The sequence below is a fragment of the Acipenser ruthenus genome, chromosome 2 (genome assembly GCF_902713425.1).
Source record: "Acipenser ruthenus chromosome 2, fAciRut3.2 maternal haplotype, whole genome shotgun sequence".
Lineage (NCBI taxonomy): Eukaryota > Metazoa > Chordata > Actinopteri > Acipenseriformes > Acipenseridae > Acipenser > Acipenser ruthenus.
This window is the reverse complement of record NC_081190.1, coordinates 59,547,542-59,567,229: the sequence shown is the minus strand read 5'-3', so window position 1 is coordinate 59,567,229 and position 19,688 is coordinate 59,547,542. Positions and strand designations below refer to the sequence as shown.

Below are 19,688 nucleotides of genomic sequence, written 5' to 3'. Positions count from 1 at the left end.
ATGCCACAGTATTTAGATTTTCTTCCGGTTTCATGGTCTTTAAATACAATAACTGAGAAATGGTTATTGTTGTATAAAAGATTAATTGGATCGTTCTTTTTTAATATATTCTATTGTGCCTTTGTATTTAAAACAGTCCTTATTCTTTAAGTCTATGTATATGTGTATGGGCCTATTTAGGAGGTCTACAGCTGCCATAACTTCTGCCTCTGTAGCCCAAGAATCTATACTCCCATCACTTAATTTCATTTTTTCAATATGGGTCACTGAGTCTATGTACATTTCATATTGTTTTATATTGCTTTCCATTAGTTCTGTTATATCATGTCTAATTGTTCGATGGTCATTTTGTGAACCGTATAAAACTACACTTAAACATCTAAAGAAACAGTTCCCGTCCTTCTCTATTTCAACTATGTTGTAGCCGTCATAACTCTTATACTCGCATTGCTCAAGCATTCTATTCGAAAGTGTTTTAGCAGTGTTTTCCTTATTCTCTGACTTGTTATGATTTGAAATTTTAATTTTTTCTAGACCTATTCTATTTTGTAATCCCGGTTGACCTCTTAATTTGTGTAATTTCATTATCTTTTTGTTGTTCAAATGTTCTAGTGTTTTGTTCTCAAGGTTGTCTACTTTACGAAGTAAGTGTCTCATTTCTGATGTAAACTCTTCTGTAAACCTACTGACATGCACCAATATATATATATATATATATATATATATATATATATATATATAGTAACATAGCAGGAAAGTGTAGGATATGTGCGCAGGCAATTTTTTAGTTAGTTTTCTTTATTGTTTGATTGTTTTGCTTTATTGTTTAATTTAATTTGCTAATTGTTTTATTATTAATTATCCCCTGCACCTGGTGAGGATTGTTAAATTAGTACCAGGTGCAGGGTATAAAAGAGGAGCAGTCAGATTGCTCAGGACTGCTGAGTAGAAGGAGGCAGATGGTGTGCTCTGTCTCCGAGCCGTCGTAGAAAAGTAAGTGCTGTGTTAAGCCTGTGTGGTTTTTGTATGTGGTGGGCAGGTAAACGTCTTAGCCGTCCTGCGAGTTAGTCAGGGAATAACCTGTTTAGTTAGCGCTCCAAAACGAAGCTAGGTGTTTGTTTTGTGTCTGTTTTGTTTTATTTTATGTTTATTAAAAAATCAGCGCAATCGTGCAGAAAAATCCAAAGTTCCTGTGTGTTGGGTCATATTTTTAAAGGGTCACGAACCTGTGAGTGGTGCGAGTCTTTCACAATATAGTTTTAAATCATATTAATAATTAAATAATAATAAAAACAGTACAACAAACTCTTTGTTCCAAATGCATTCTCTAGTTTGGGCATTTATATGATAAAGTTCAAGCTTTGTTATGGCAGTTATTTTGGCGGGATTTATTTTGATTTGCCTAGAGCCTACCACCTTCGATCTTGACCTTGTCAGATCTTAGATAGTAAACTCATAACTATTTACAGTTGGTGGCCTTTGAGGAAAAGTGAATGTTTCACTGTGGGTGGCTCAGTAGTGGATGGGCCTTCTCTTTTTCTATGTTTGCAAAACAATGTTGCTTTTTTATGGTTTTACTATACATTTACCTTGGTTTGCCATGTTTTTATAATACTTTATCACATGTCTCTGTGCTTGCCTGTGCTTTATCACACATGCACTGTGCTTTATTGCATGTTCCTATGCTTTTGCAATTATATACCTTTATCACATGTACAAAAAAAGCCAAGTTAGGATAAAGGGTTCAGACATATAAAGATGTGACATCTACAAAATGGAGCAAGTTATATACAACAAAGAATCAGTTCTGTAAAAGTGGCTAAGTTATAAAATACCCCCCGTCCCCAACACACACACACACACACACCTACCTTCATTTTTAATGCATTAGTAGCATCATGAATAAAAATCATGGGCCAAGCTTGCCCCAATTTTGTTTTTTTAACTTAGCTATTTTTATATCTTATCTTTACAAAAGAATGTTTTGTTTGTGATCTTTGGGTTTTTAGGGGGGTCCAGCAATATAATTGGAATGGTGCTGAAATAAATGGGATATCTGTGGTAATACGCTATCCCATTAAGCTTGGTCTTGTACAGGTAGTTTTTCTTCATCCTTAATTCTAACCTGGCTGAAGTGACTACCGTGACTCTCAATAAGAGAGTTGTTGTTGTAACGTTGGAGATGCTAGTAGAATGCCAGATACTGTCAAATTTGGCAATAATGACATTTTTACCCTTGATGAATTTACATACCGAGCCAAAACTGAGTAACATTCCTCCTGCTCCTAAAAAATACCTTCCGCTTAAATGTTTGGAAGGATTTTGTCCAAGTCACCCACATTAAAAGTAACAACTAAAATACTTTATTAAAAAATACATAAATACATCAAAGATTGGCTAACAGCTACTGGAAAGGGGAATTATCTCTTCAGTTTGGAAACTATTACATTTTTATCTCTTAAATTATTTTTCTTTGTCATGTAATTACAGGTCAAACTGACCTAAAGTTCTGAACCGTCCTCTTATAAACACATTTTCAGCGAAGCTATTGCTCAGTTATCACCGCAATGTGACTAAACTTATCAGGAAGTTTACAGACTGAGATAAAAGTAGATCTCCTGGCTTCAACTACCTTGATTAAAAATAAGATTTGCTTTACCAATATCTCAAAAGCCAGAATATGCATATCCAGAAGGGATTGCTGTTTATACTGAGGAGTCAATCTCTCTGAAGTTGGCTTTGGTGTGCTAGAACACAATGACCTTCTAAAGCACTGCAGGAATAGACTAGTTTATCACATTTGAGCAATACCACCTGCATATTAATAAACCACAAGCTTCAGACGTATCATGACATCATACATTTTGTGGAATCAAGTTTCCTTATATGAAAATAGATGTATTAGGGTTATAGACAAATCAAAACACATTTAACATATTTAGTTGAAACACCACATTGCGTTTCATTGGATCTATGTTTTTATAAGCAGAAGTTTGCTGCTGATAAAGACAGAGGTTGGCCCACAGCTAAGAACATAAGTGAGTTTGTACCCAACTCTGATTGATGGTGGCAATAACAGCTGCCATAAAATACATTTCATTATCTGGCCACTGCAACAACAAGCACCTCCTATAACATTATGTTACCCAGTGACATTTCATGAATAGATATTAAAATAAAACTGTAGGACAGTACTTAGTTTTGTCATTTGGTAAAATACGACACCCCAACAAATAATGAATCGGCAACAAAAAAAATCAGCACATAAAAAATGGAACAAACTTTTTCCTTTTTTTTTTTGTTTGTTTTTTTAGCTGAACTAATGGAAGAGGATTTTGATGTTTAGGGAGTAGCGTTTTGGTAACTCTTACAAAATGATCTTCAGTGACAATGCAGGGTTACTACAACGTAAAAAGCAATGATTCTTTACTGTGGGGGCAATGGGGCTGCTGCAATGGCAGGAGCAATTGGTAGAATGATGTGATCTGGATATCTGGATGGCTGCAGGGGTGAAGTCAGACCAGGGAAATAAAACCAAAACAAGGAATGGCAGGGCAAAACTGAGATGCTACGGCGCTCAGTGTATTTATTAAATAATCGAAACAAACAGTTTAAACAAAAACACAAAACAAAATGGCATGTTGGCCAAACAAACAAACAATAATACTAACAAATATCGTGCTGGCGGTTCCGGCATGAATAGCAGTTGTTAGATTTCTTTTACTTTTTATTTACCTCTCCCGTACTTCCATTTACTACCTCTGAACACTCTCAACCTTGTGCAGCCCAACTGCAGGTCTTTTATATTATGGCCAATGGGTTAACTAGCTAGTAATTATCTTATTACCCCTCAGCCATAGTCTGCATGAGTTTAATAAGGATGCGTGACTGTCAGATACTTAAATACTCAGTAGCTGATCAGTCACGTATCTTCACGAGATATCTAAAACAATACAAAACAATCACAATACAGGCTTTTTTGTCGTCATATAATTACACAAATCATAATACAATAATAATAGTAATAATAAATACACAGAGGACGGGCACCCTGCCACAGATGGTATATTGGTGTTTCAATGGAATTGTGGGGAGTTGTGTGACCCCCTCCCCCTCCCCCCACACACACACACCAGGACGAAGACTTGTGTATTTGATACACATAAAAATAAGCAATGTTTTTACCATACAGTACACGCAAGCCATCCTAAAGCTCCACAGTCTCTATCGAAGGGGTCTATGCTGATGGCCTATATACTAGAGGCAGTTCTGATATTGCTAACGAGGAGTCAATCAACAAATTGGTTTATTGCAACAGCGCCGCTACCGATCGGCTAGTACCGACTACGCCACTTTATGTTTATAGAAAATAAAGAATTCTTAATAATTGATTTATACTATACTTTCAGCACACAGGTTCGAACATCGACAGAGGGGAACACCCAACATGCTCACCCCAAAGACAACACAAAAGGTAAGTATCGTACAATTTCTCTTTATTAACACACAGGTAAGTAACAGCAATCAACTAAAAAACTTCAATAAAGAGCAAGTATCATATGCATTTACACACCCTACAATTTCTTGTCACTCTCCCTGGCCGGTGAGTCAATGGAGGATGTGGAACCAGTCTCCTACTCCCAATTTTGGTATCGCCAATCTTCCTTCCCACAACAGGGGGTGCCACTCCTCTACTGAGCCCAGTCTACAGACTACATGTGCCCCAAAGCCATAATCTTTATCTCCCACATGAACAGCAGGTGGCGTTTGTTTGCGCAAATATCCATCTTGAAAAATTGGACAACTAACATAAATTCTTCAGACTGAGTGTAGCAAATGGTGGTGTGATTCCTTCATCAGCCCAGCTGAGACATGAATACTTACCTAAAGTTGCCGAGTATCACAAGCAGGAGATTATGGAATTGGTAAAACAGTCTGGTTGCTTGTCAGTGGTCACTGACTTGACTGATGCCCAAGATCAATATGTGTTACACATTGTATTTGTTTTTCAAGACCTAAATGGTGAACATGCATCTGACGTAGAACTGAAAGCTGTCCTTGCAGATACACTTTACCTACAGGCTGTTAATTACAACATCGTTTCACAAGCTATTTGCTTGAGTAACTTTGACGTTGATTTTGATGATGTCAGTGCATTTATCTTTCTATTTGCTGTTTAAAAAAATAATTGCACATTCCGCAAAATACGGCACTTTACCCATGGCACTGCCAGGAATTAAAAAAAAAATCGGCGATTTTCACAGGGCCTTAATCATTGGATTGCAGTCCCACAATACTGCAGTGTAGCAGGGCGGTAGAGAGCCCTGCTGTGTAAATGTGTGTTTATTTTAGAACAGGGTTTCCCCCTCCGCCTGTGTTATTGTGTATTTGTTTGTTTGTTTATGTATTGTTTTATTTAGATTTGTGGGCGAAGCGCCGTATGTTTTGTTTATAAATATGACGGCGTAGCCGAATGTTTATTTTGGTTAGTAGCGTGGATGGGAATCCCCATCCACAGTAATTTAAAAAAACTCGTGCAGATTGTGGCCGAAGGGTAATAGAATAATTACTAGCCAGTTAAACCCCTCGGCCACGATATAAAAGCCTGCAGCTCGCTGCACTCGGGGTGGGGAGTTCAGAGGAGCGTAGAGAGCGGCGAGAGAGAAACGAAACTTAAAAGAAAACATAACATACATACAGGAACAGCGAAGGCTATTGCCCAGCCTGACCCGTGTGATTGTATATTTTCTTCGTGATTTGTTTCTGTTTAAACCTTTTATTTTCGCTCCGTGAGCAAGTGTTTTTGTTTAAATATTTATTTTATTTTTGTATTTAAATAAAATGGCGGCCAGCCACATCTTTCTTTGGAAACTGCAGTGCCTGGTGTCAGTGTGTTTTAATTTCCTGCTTCTGCCGTGACGTCACCACCCAGCCACCCTGTCACATGCAGTAATAGGTTTATTTAGCCGCTCCCCTATAAGTTATCATAAAAAAACAATAGTACAATAATAGATTTATTCAGCATCTCCCCTATAAGTTATCATAAAGAACCATAGTACATAAGAACATAAGAAAGTTTACAAACGAGAGGAGGCCATTCAGCCCATCTTGCTCGTTTGGTTGTTAGTAGCTTATTGATCCCAGAATCTCATCAAGCAGCTTCTTGAAGGATCCCAGGGTGTCAGCTTCAACAACATTACTGGGGAGTTGGTTCCAGACCCTCACAATTCTCTGTGTAAAAAAGTGCCTCCTATTTTCTGTTCTGAATGCCCCTTTATCTAATCTCCATTTATGACCCCTGGTCCTTTTTTCTTTTTTCAAGTCAAAGAAGTCCCCCGGGTTGACATTGTCTATACCTTTTAGGATTTTGAATGTTTGAATCAGATCGCCGCGTAGTCTTCTTTGTTCAAGACTGAATAGATTCAATTCTTTTAGCCTGTCTGCATACGACATGCCTTTTAAACCCGGGATAATTCTGGTTGCTCTTCTTTGCACTCTTTCTAGAGCAGCAATATCCTTTTTGTAACGAGGTGACCAGAACTGAACACAATATTCTAGGTGAGGTCTTACTAATGCATTGTAGAGTTTTAACATTACTTCCCTTGATTTAAATTCAACACTTCTCACAATATATCTGAGCATCTTGGTGGCCTTTTTTATAGCTTCCCCACATTGTCTAGATGAAGACATTTCTGAGTCAACATAAACTCCTAGGTCTTTTTCATAGTTCCCTTCTTCAATTTCACTATCTCCCATATGATATTTATAATGCATATTTTTATTGCCCGCATGCAATACTTTACACTTTTCTCTATTAAATTTCATTTGCCATGTGTCTGCCCAATTTTGAATGCTGTCTAGATCATTTTGAATGACCTTTGCTGCTTCAACAGTGTTTGCCACTCCTCCTATTTTTGTGTCGTCTGCAATAATAGGTTTATTCAGCATCTCCTCTATAAGTTATCATAAAGAACCATAGTACAATAATAGGTTTATTCAGCAGCTGCCCTATAAGCGATCATAAAATAACAATAAAAAAAGGAGATAATTAAATGTTAGCATGGCACCATTAATCATGTTCTCAGTACTTTTTAGCAAGCTAATAAAAAGTTAAAACCAACGAACACGCTAGTCAACAAATCAATACATTTATTCACTTAAAAAAAGAAAAACTATCATAGCTATTGTTGTTAATGTGACATTGTAATTTTTTATGTTAGTAAGATGTAATTGCTTTATACCTTTTAAATTCTTCCTCAACTACAAAAAATGTCCAACTGTACTATATGTTATTGTACCTCATGTTTTGCTTTTACTGTTTTGACTTTCACAAACAGTTTTTTCTTGTATTCAACCTGCTTTCTGCAGGAGACAGAATTTTGTGTCAGTTCCCTCTGACTGCACTTTTAGACATAACAGGCAGGTCAATGTCTGGAACAGGACATTTTCCTGAAATCTTCTTTGTGTAAGGTCTGTGAAGCACTCCTAGAAAGCACATTAAGTGTTTAACTTAGAAACTAGTTGCAGGTTTTCAAGTGAGAAAATAAACATTGGTCTGTGAGCCCACCACCAGACAGTGAATAATCAAATTCCTGGCCAGGATGGCCTAAGAAGGAATATTGACCTTAACACTCACATGACGTTAACATTCGCCCATGACTCAGACTGAAGAAAACAGAATAAGGTGGGGATTTTTTTTAGTCGTTGTTATGCCAGTTAAAAAAAAAAAAAAAAAACAGTTAATATATTATTAAAATGTAATACTCTCCCTGTTCTCATGCTCTTATATAGAGCGCATGCACTATTACATGCTATGAACATGTGTTTTTTAGACAAAAAAGAAAAATATGAATGGATTATTAAGAAGAAAGATAAAGATCAATGAATAAAAAATAAATTGTCGGTGGGCTAAAGTTTTAGTTCAACATTTATAATTCTAAGGCGTCCTGAAGTTAATACCAAACTGGGTACATTAAGCTTTTTGTACTTAATTTTGTGCTCCTCTAAAAGTACTCCTCTGCTGATCTGATATCCTACACTGGTGTTACTACTATCATGGGATCATTCTTGACCGCGATGACAGACTCCAGGGTACAGTAGTTCAGTGTCAGTATTGTTTATACCAGAGCCTCTTTTAACAGAAAGGCTGTCAATTGAGCAAAACCATGCAGTGTTCTGGAGATGATATTCCAGAGGGGCAATACTTAGCATTAGAATCATTTTACTTGTGACTAGCGCTGTGCTAAAAATTCAGATTTTGATACCAGCTATTATTATTCAGATTTTCTTGTATATTGTGCCAGATTTTAGTTGCAGAAATGTTTTTAAACCCAATTGTGACTATCCCACTTAATTGTATTTATTTAAACACAACTACATTTAATATTACAGTGACTCCATGATGATATCTGAATAATGATCCTTTTTAAGTTTAGGTAATTGTGTATGTTTTCACTGTGTTCAAACCGGCTATTCAATTTGCTTAGATTGGAAAAACTGATTCTTCTTAAGGGCAAATCTGTTGAGCCAACATCATACATTCAGGGTATTATTTACAATTATGCTATATCTTAGAAGGGAATTTCCCATAAGGGTAATCATTTTGTTCACATTGGAAACCCATGCATCAAGTCCTGGGTTGTCCATAGCTCTTAGGAGCAATAGCTGTTGCAGGTTGCCCTGAAGCTCTTCATGTCCACAAATTGCCAGACCTTGTCGCAAAAGGAAATGTAGACTGGAAAGCTGAATAACTAGCATCCTTCGCCTTTTTATTAGGTTGTTCTGTAACTGTTCGTTCAGTTGGGCCATGACAGAGGGTTGATCTTTTGTCATGTAATTCCTTATTGCTGTATTGTGAAGATCATTTATCTCATGTTCTGCAAATCGACCTGTTGCCTTTTTCCAATTGCTATAACCCTTCTCTGTGAATGTGTCTTCTGCTTTATTACTGAGAGTCAACAGACTTCGGTCACTGCCCCAGTGGAAGTAGAAAGAATGAGCTAGCTTCTGTTTAAGACATAGGGTAAGCCATGGGTAATGCTTTGCTTGTACCAGCTCTCTTTAAATATCATATATTCATTCTTGTTCCCAATCTGTTTTTTTTGTACTTTCTAGCTTGTCGGCTAGCCAATAGGGAACGGCTTCATCAGAAAGACACCATATCCCCAAACATTCTGGACTACTATTTTCTGTTTGTTGTGACGATGAAGGAGCATCATGTGGCACACTTAATCTTTGTAAACTTCAACTTCTGGCTGCTGTGGCTCTGAATCTGGAGAAGGTTTTCTTTTTAGAACAGATTGGCTATGAGCAATAAGGTTTTAGAATACCAATTGGTATTTATTAGGGCTGCCCCGATTAACAGAGTAATCAGACCGATTAATCAACTAAAGAGTTGATTGCACATTCATTTTTTTTACAATTTAATCATGCAGAATTACATTTTTTTATATATAAAATAAAATCAACCAATAGATCTGCATTTTCTATGTGGCAGTCCAATCATAGGTGAGTGGAGGCGGGACATAAACAGTTGAAGGTCTTGAGTTGGTTTAACCAATGGGAGAGTCTAAGATCTGCCCCTTGTTATGCAGCTGTCCAATCATTAGCGAGCAGAGGCGGGACATAAATATGCTAGGGTGTGCAGTGTAAAAACTGTTGATTTTTACACGATATTGCTAATATTATAGAGGCTGTTATTGAGAATTATATTGAGAACTTCTAAGTAATATTTAGAATTGCTTTTTACAAATTAAAAAAAAAAATGTCATCACACAAGGAGACATCACAGTCAATTTGGTTACAAATCTATTTTCAAGAAGAACTTTCTCAGAAAAATTAAGATTGTTAAAAAATGGAGGTATTCCCGAACCGACACGGGAAGGGAAGGGATATACTCACCACTTCAGACATTCAAATTATGAAAAGGTATCCGTGGCTTACCGGTAGCTGTCAATTAAAAGGCGATATGGAACAGCACTGGCTACAGCAATCTAGGATGTCTGTTGAAGTCAACACAAAAACATGAACATTAAGTCACTTGCGAGCCACTGTAACACTCAAACTTTTGGACAAACTTGGATTGATGTTCAACTGGATGAGCAGAGGCATAGGGATACAATACATCACAATGAGCAAGTAAGAAAACGTAGTGAGTTTCTTAAATGCTTGATTGATTCTGTTGTTTACCTTGGCAAGCAAAAACTGGCATTCAGAGGGCACGATGAAGGCACCAATTCCTCAAACAGAGGTAATTATGTGGAATTACATTCTCTGATTTCTCACTATGACAGCATGTTAAGCAATCACTTGTCAATAGCCACGGTATTTTTGGGAACCTCTAACAAGATTCAGAATGAATAAAAGCAGAAGTACAGGAAGCCAAGTACATAGCTGTAATGGTAGATTAAACAACCGACAATGGAAACGCAGCTCAGCTGTCTTGTGTTTTCAGGTATGTGCAAAATGCAAAAGAACGGTTGTTCTGTGAAAATGCGTTATGTTTACTAAAATTAAAATTAAATAAAAATGCTTTTAAAAAGACCAAATTCCCATTGGGCTTATTTTTTTTTTAGATTCTATTGATTTTTTAGTATTACTGTGCAAAACAGCTACTATAAGATCGTTATCTTTATTAAAAATGTGCACAGATTAATTTACCGATTGATCAACTAATGCCCATAAATTAACTGATCAAAATTTTTAATCGAGTGACAGCCCTAATAAATATACTTGAAAAGAACAATCTTGACTGCCATTTCATCAGCCATTCCATAAATATTCCTCCCATGTCTCTGACCTGCAGAATTTTGTCAAGTACAGAGATGTGCAGGGCAGTGGAGCATCAAGCTCATTCTGCTGTGTATCACAGGTCTAGAAGAACAGCTGGATTTGTTCTGGGGAGTTCTTTCAATAAATGTTTGATTACAAATCTACTTTATGGAATCGGCAGCTTCTCAGCACCACTTATCTTTCTACACTTACATCTTATATAATATAAGACTAGAACATATTTAAATTAATTCTGAAATTCCCCAAAAAGGCAAATGGTTGGTTAAATCACACAGCGTAGCTACAGGATGTCACTTAACATTTTTAAAAACCCACCTTTCATATTCCAGCATGCAGATGTGCTTAGGGCATCACAGAGGGTTCATCATGTTTCGGTATTTCCTTTGTGTGGTGGGGTAAATAACATTGACTCTGTTTAAAAAATAGTTGAACCCTGAAACTCTCCTTATAGATGTTTTTGATAAAAGTGATTGAGAGTAAAACAGAGATGGCATCCTATTTCAATTCAAAGACTTCAGATAAACCTTGCATGACAGATGCTTTGGTGACAAAGGTTTGATACAGGCTCTGATTCTGTAAATATTACCTCGGGAAATTGACAAGCTGGCTTGAATTTAAATTAGTATGTCTCAGCGTCACCTAAAACCACTGGAGAAGTGTGCTACTCAATCATCAGAGCAGTCAACTGCAGTGTAAAATAGCACAGCTTCAAGTCTCAGTTTTATCCCCTTAGTTTATTCAGCTGTGAGTTGGTAAATTGTATGTCTGTACCTTAGGGTTAGGGTTAGGGTTAGTGTTACCAGTTGGATCAAAATCAGATTTTGACATTATCTGCTGATCTGCAAGATTTATAAAAATGGGGAAAAAATATTTCACTTGTGGGGGGGTGTTGTAAAACAAAACATATTCAAGACATTGGATAGTTTTATATAGCTACAGTATTAATTAATTCACCCCAGGATGTACTGGGATATAATTGAGATCCCACACATATACACACTCTAAAGGGAGGTCTTTGTTGCTATAGATAAAGGCCATAGCTAAATCATTTGTTGATTTAGTTTCCATTAGTTTAGTCTAAGAATTCATGATTGACTGTTTCAAGTTCTTCGTATAATAACAAGAGAAGCTTAAAGTAATCAGATGTGTCACTATCGAGACCTTAAACAATAAAAGAGTTGAGCTGAAACAAATAGTATTTAACCTGTACTCTTCTCAGATTTCTTTGACTCACAGTATACTGCAACGCAAGTAAACATGTGTGATATTCACATTATACCAAAGCATGAAGATTGAAATATGAAAATGGTATTGCAATGTCTAATTAAAATGGAACACATGCACTTTTTTATACTTCAAAATAGTTGCAATGTTCTTTAACATATGACATTTTACCCAGTAGTACTGAAATACCTTTAAAATGCACCAAAAAAAAGGTCCAGAGGGAAATTCCCAGGCCCCTGTAAAGAGTTGGAGATGTAAACTATACATTACACAAGTAACAATAATATGCATAATGCCAAATACTTACTTGTTGAATAACATTCTTTCAATAAACATAATAATTTAATTATATTACTCTAACAATATTATAAAATTGCTTACTGCTTCCACAAGCGATGTTCTCCATTTTTTCACCCTGTGCTTGTTATAAAAAGTGATCTTCTACATTTTCATTCCCCCCCTGTTTCCAGGTCTCTGCAGCACATCCTTTTTTTACAGCTTTCATGTTTTACTTTTGTCATTAAAAAAAGCAAACTAGTCATTTTACATAACACTACAAACACAAACTAATGAAAGCTCTAAAGTTCACAGGGTAATGGTTTTATCATGGGATTCCCACGGGATTAGGAAATTACGGTCTGTGGTTTCAACATTTGGCCTTAGTTCAGCAAATACAGTCATTAGATCTTAAAACTGAATAAAGCCGCAAATTGAGTTCTTCTGCTCCTGATCATTTTACAATTGGAAACACACGATGAGGCAGAAATAATACTATAAGTGTAAAATATAAGGAGGCACTAATTATTATTAGATTGCAACTATTTTTTCTGCAAACATTTGCACATATCCCACATTGGAATGTATTCTGTGAAAAAAAAGACATAAAGGCTGGTTATTGCAAACATTGTAAAATGATCCTTGGATTCTGTTTTCAATTACATTCCATAAAATGTATTTACAGTTTTAACTAAATGTACATTATCAAAATTATCAAAATATACATTATCAAAAGTATCTAAATGGACATGCATAATTCATAAATACAGTAACACAAGTCTTCAAAGTCAATTACCAGTAGTGAGAGTTTAAGTTCAACTTGAAAAATGTTGTTTTCTTTCAAAATGAAAAATGTACCTATTTAATTCAACAACGGATTTACCCCTTGAATGTCATGAAACTAGATAGAGGCCAGGAGATCACCAGAGCCAGACAAGATGTATTTAATCCTTTCTGGACAATGCTTCCATCAATAAAATTCTATAAGTTTGGTCCAGGCAGATAAAATAGTATTTTTTCATAAACAGAAGTTGCAGTTGTATAGAAGAACATAACAAAGAGCTCCAGTGATATGGGCAGAGGCCACAAAACAAGAGTAGATCGCACAGAAGCAGCAACTGGGATTTCTGCCCAGGTATCAGCTGGCACTAGGGGCAAGAGAGATAGGAAATTAATTCCAAAACCTTTCACTTTGAGCATAAAAGATGGACAATGTTCACGTTATATAGGGGTCACTTTATTGTTAACTTTTAGGAAATAGAGTAAGCCAGTCACGGGGAGTTGAACCATGCCATGTGTCACCAGAACAACTGTGGAGTATGTAAGGCATCAAGCTGTATACACTCCACATTCTCTTTGTACATGACATGGTTCAGCTATTTTGTGAAACATGAACTACTAATATTATGATTGGGCTACCTTTCCACTAGTGTAGGGGAACAGTGTGACAAGGAAACTCTTATAAATGGCACTAGAAAACGAACAACCACTGTGAATTAAGTTTAATGCGTGTGTGGGTACGTAGGTGTGGAGATAGCACACAATCTTGAGCACTTTATATGACAGTGAGTGTTAAGCTAAATTGTGCTTTAAAATCTGCTACAGGGATAGAAGCAGTTAAGTTAATTATAAATCTTCAGAACTCCATTCAGCTAAACATGTCTGGCATACATTCACTGGACAAACATTCTGATATCTCTAAAGTACAGTATTCTCATGGGAAAAAAATATACAAAGTATTGTAAATTATTACCATAAGTGAAGAAGCATACATAGAAATGTTGGTGCTTTACATGTATAGTGCAGCAGTTTATAATAGGTTTATAGGTTTAAGGCCTCAAAATATTTGTGCATATTCCAGGACAGGTAATGCCAACCTTTGGGAGGGGAGGACCTTTTGTAATCTGTCACAAGTGTTATTTAATCTGTAGTATTTTGTATTTAATTATATCCTGATGTAACTATCACTGACACTGTTATGTGCTCCGTTATTGAATCGTATTTTGTCATATACTTGTACTTGCTAGTATTTTATCTTGCTGTTAATTGTATTAATACTTGTACTGTGATTCTTGAAACATATTTTTGTTTACTGTAAGTCGCCCTGGATAAGGGCGCATGCTAAGAAATAAATAAATAAATAATAATATTAATAATAATAATAATAATAATAATAATAGCTGATCTAGAGGAGCAGTATGTGGTGGGAGATATGGTCACAAGTGTCCCGTACAAAATAAATAACCATTCTTCCGGGAACATGCAGGGTATTATCATATTGAAAAAAAAAAACAGTGCCACGGCTCTGGCTGAACCACATCCTGAAACACAAAAGAGTAAATATGGCAAACTGTAAACAGCACAAAGCTTGGTTTGGCAGAGAAAGGTTCTTCTCTTCAGGAAAAGCTATTCTCTGAGTCACACTAGTCAGCAGTCACTGGACAGGAATGGCGCCACTTTAATAATAATCAGTTGGCAAGCAAAGCATCCATGAAACCACTGCTATGCCAGAATTAGCTATATGAAGCTCATTTCTTTTTCAGGAAATGGAAGTTGTTCAAAGGCTGTCATTAAGAAGATTTTTTGCAATTTCAAGAGAAAGAAAATATTTTAACTTTTTGGCATTAGATTGCAATCATGGGTAGTCTTCCATAAAGACTGTAAAAGCCAGCATTTGGTGATTTGAAGACTCAAATTACCCTACAACACAATTCACCCCATTTCTTTATGGGATATTGAGCATTGTTACATTTTAAATCCAATGCTGGACAGCATGAATTGATTTTTTTGAAAAGCAGGACATGGATTAAGTAAATGTTTCAAATGCTACAGTTCACATTTTTATATATTTTTTATATGTGTGCTATATCTGCGAGTGCCCTACAAGTGCTACTTTGGTAAAGAAACATATTTCTTTTAGATATTGGCAATAAAGAACAGTTGGTTAAATTACTATTATACACAGCAAAGTCCATTACTGGATAGTGGTAAAAAAAAAAGTACTGATCTGCACTTTCAAATGTATTTTGTTGGATTGGAGGATAACTGAAGTAGGGTCTGTGGATAAACTGGGCAATTACTGATCTTTTCCCATATCTAATATATTGCATTGAGCTGTTCATTTTTATTTTATGTCCACATTAATCTATTTCAGCTATTTTCATGTATTTCCACTGTCTTAGTGGGAGCTTAAAAACTCTGGCTGGTATTGACTGTTTTGTTCTATGATTCCAGAACAGACATGTATTTATTAAAGGAACTCGTGGTGTTTCTATGGTTACAGGTCATCCTCAGCACCTGAAATGCCAGTTATTCATCGTCTTAGAATAGCATGAATATCATTTTCAAAATGCTAAATCAATAGCACAAAGCCAATCTTCTAAACAAAATGTCAGACTATTGAGATAATACTTAAATAATTCTCATTACATCTATAGATTTTGCTTCCCTGGTGCGTACACTGCAGATTTGCCAAACAATTGCACCACATAATCGATGAATGTACTCTTTATGAAGTTTTTGGACTTATTGATGTACTGTATACTGTAAGCATGAATTCCCATTTTCAAAACAAGTGTGTTTTTTATAGTGTGGTTTTGTGGGGCCTGAAAACCTCACAGTAAAGTTTTGAACCCCACAGAAAAGTTGGTAAAATGTATTCTACATAAATGAATCACTCCACCTATAAACTGATTATAGAGTATTTAGTTTACAATTAACGAAAGCCAATGGCAGCCCATGTATATAACTGTCTATCATGCTTACAGTGGATTATTTAAGTGGATCAAGATCCAAACATTTCAGATATTTAGGAAAAGTCATAATCCATTACAAGTGCTGCAAACCAATATTAAAATGGATAGGTTGCAATAAATAAGACAGGTACATACTGGAGTTTCATATTCTGCTGGTTTAATTGCCCACAAATTTATTTTACTCATATTAGCTGGGCTGAATTGGGCGCTGCTGTCACATGCACTAAGATGCATGGCTTTACATCATATCCATGTCACCCATTACCTGGAATGTGATTACTATATATTATAATGCCCTCCTGCTTTGCCCATGGTGTAGAGTCAGATGTGATCTCTATTGACTCTCCTTGTAGGTCATCCAAATTATATCAAGGACTGGTTTCAATCATTTATTACAATCTCGGTTTCATAATTAGTTTTACCCAAAGTAACACGGCAGAAATCTTCAGTGTTTGATATTACATTTGTTTCCCAATTACTGTACGTTACCTGAAATTACATATCAGAGATGCAACATTAGCCCCTTCTGTACTCATGTACTTAGTATGTATAGATTGTCATATACATAAGAACATAAATGAAGACCTGAGTACATACAAACAAAAGGACATTTACAAATGAGAGGAGGTCATTCAGCCCATCAATGTTTGTAACGGTCCTACCTGATTGACCTTAAAGTTGTGTCAAGTCAGGTCTTAAAGGTGGAGGAAAGCAAGGAACAAATAAGCTGTCTCCATGACTGAAATGTTTCAGATTAATTCTTTCAGACCATAACATGATTGTATTTAGATACTTTACATAAAAGCATGAAAACATTCAGAATATGTTTTAAACTTTTTGTAAAGAATCATAAAAGTAATCACAGGACAGATTCACTATTGCCATCGGATTGCATTGGGAGGATATTTGACTTTCACATTGCACTGTGACCTGACAAGTCAGCTTTGGTTTTAATCAATATTTAAACTAATAATAACAATAGAAACATTGTTAGATTTAATTATCGCCAGCAATTGTGTAAGAACCATCTGCACAGGCCTGTGATGTGATCATGTGTTATCACTGTGGTCTTCCTCACTTGCCTCCTATAGTGGGGTGCGTCTGTTCGCCTCTTGACTGAGCTTTTTCCCAGGAAATCCAGGCCCACAGTTCACTGGCACACATGACTGTCTTTCATTTTCACAAGCTCTGATGATAATCATCAGGACAGTTTTCTCCATGAACAAGCCCAGCTGAATTCTTGTGGGCTGTGCACACAAATATACACAGTAAAGCAGGATGTTTGATATGGCATGAGGCTCCCCAAGTGATACAATCTATTGCAGAAATAATGCAAACAGTTTTACAAAAAACAAAGAAATTCAGTGGGAAAGAACAAGATTGGTAATAACGGAGAATATTTTTTTAGTATGGGGTTCATAGCTTATAATTGTACCATAATTCAGTCATGGTTGATTACTCGGCTTGTCTTTAAAAAAACATCTTAAGTGCCTGGAGCTAGGAATGGATTTTATTGATGTCACAGCTGCTCTCTGATTATACATTATAATGTTGTAACAGAATATCCTTGAGGAATAATGTTTTTTATTAGTTTTTACACAAAACCTCAACTTTTTATTTCTGTATAATTGAAAAAGAATATCATGAAATGTCAGTGGAGTGCGATTTATAAAGGGTGTCTTCCACATTTTAGTCCATATCAGACATTTAAAAAACAGTAGAGATATTTGTTGCTATTTATTTTGACATGCTTCTGCTGTACTTAAATTTTCAAACTTAAATCTAATACTGCATCAATAAAAATGGCAAAATCTGGGTCGCATTTAAAAAATACTAACAGAAATGTCTAGTTTTCATATTTACAGGAATCTGATTGCAAAACTATTTTCTGATGTTGATAGCCTGAGGCATTCTCAGTTATTCTGGTGATGTTACCATAGTGCATGGCTGCATTCATTGGCTTCAAAGAAAATATTTAAAAAGACCCACAAAAATCACTTGACAATGTATGTATCGTCCATTGAAAACATTGTGTAGTGTAGTTTACACAAGAGATACTGTCAGGATACACCATGAATGATCATGTTTAAATCTGGTCATTCTGTCATTGAGATCCAGGGAAAAAAAATAACACAGGCCCACCCAATATCTCGTAATGCTTGTTGTTGGCCAGTAAAAGACCAAAGAAGGGCAAAACATGTTTATTTGCTACCTTCACTCACTCAGAGCCCTGCCGTAGGTATAATTATTGTATCAGGGTTTTTCTTGCTTTGAAGGGATATTCTAACAGCTAGGTGATCAGTAGTACCTTGATTCTGTTTTACTGTTTTATTTAATTATATGATAATGGGACCCTGTGACAAAGAACGAATGAATCTGAATCAACAATCTCCCTCTCGACCTGTGAGAGCCCTGTACAGCAGGAATTGCGTGCCCCGTACTGAATGTTTCGGCAGTTCATTCCGGGGGCAGTCGGAAGCCTGCCATTCAGGAAAGGGATGGCGTCACCGTACCAGGAGTCCCCACCCTAGTACGGGAAGCAAAGTTTCATTCATGAATTGGAGGAGACGTGATTGAACTAGCTATCAGAGGGGGCGGGGCTGAGGGTACTTTAGGGGGACGTGACGCCATAATCGGTTCCTTTGTTGTGGTTGATGGGAGGAAACGAGGACTGTTTTGAAGGAGAGTTAAGTGTTTTGTTTGTTTTACAACCGTGTGTGTTTTGTCTTTGTCAGACTGATTAGACGGATCTGGGAGCTGCAGCCTGAGGCCAGCGATTCACCCGGACTTCACCGCACCTGCACTTAACCGGCATCACTGTATCCAGCACCACACCTGCACCCCAGCACGCACTGTCCGGAGACGTGTCTGTGTTTGTGTTGTGTTTGTGTTTTTGGAATTATTATTTCGGGACTGCAACCCCTTGTTTTGGCGCTGGCAATACCCATTGCTGGGTAGAGCCAGTTTTATCATTTAAATACTGGTCAAGGAGAATAAAATAACTTGTACCGTGAACTTTGTGTTTGTCTTTGTCTGGAGCACCAACATCACCCTTTCACTACGCACTGCAACCCACACGTTCACAGACCCGTAGTAAGTATGATCTCCCTGTGGATGTTTGTTTATTTTCTTGACCAAGCTTGCTCTGAGTTTATAGTCATATGACCAAAGCAAAGCCGGTCTGAGGAATCCAACAGAAAACATCCACACACTGGTATGACTTGTCTATTTCTCTCTGTGATTGGTACTTTTTGCTATTACAAGTGGTTTAGGTTTCACTCATATTTAGACTGATTTCATTCGCTCAAGAGACCATCCCAGGCGCTCATGTATTTCAATATCACCAGTCTCTACTGATTGTGAAACAACACATAGCAACTACTAGAAATCCAGTTTCGGGGCTTTAACTTTGGTTAAAAAAATTACTGTATTATCCTCAAAGGCAAAACCAAACAAATTAAATATTAAATAAATTAAAATATATATAAAGATATTTATACAATAAAAAAGTCAATAATTCAAATAAGTACAAGGTATAAATTGCACAAAACATGTTACAAAAATATAGACCCAAGGCCACAAGCTAAAAAACTAAAATATTCCTGGTCATAAACAAAATATGTTGCCATGGAGACACCTTAT

General features: G+C 36.4%; 1 long non-coding RNA gene across 1 annotated transcript; it reads left to right on the top strand.

Moving 5' to 3' along the window:
* The first annotated feature begins 945 nt into the window (after window positions 1-945).
* Window positions 946-19,019, top strand: LOC131705204 (uncharacterized). Its single transcript, XR_009310229.1, has 3 exons — window positions 946-993; window positions 4,410-4,474; window positions 18,782-19,019. It is a non-coding gene; the product is annotated as an uncharacterized LOC131705204 (long non-coding RNA).
* Window positions 19,020-19,688: the final 669 nt, after the last annotated feature.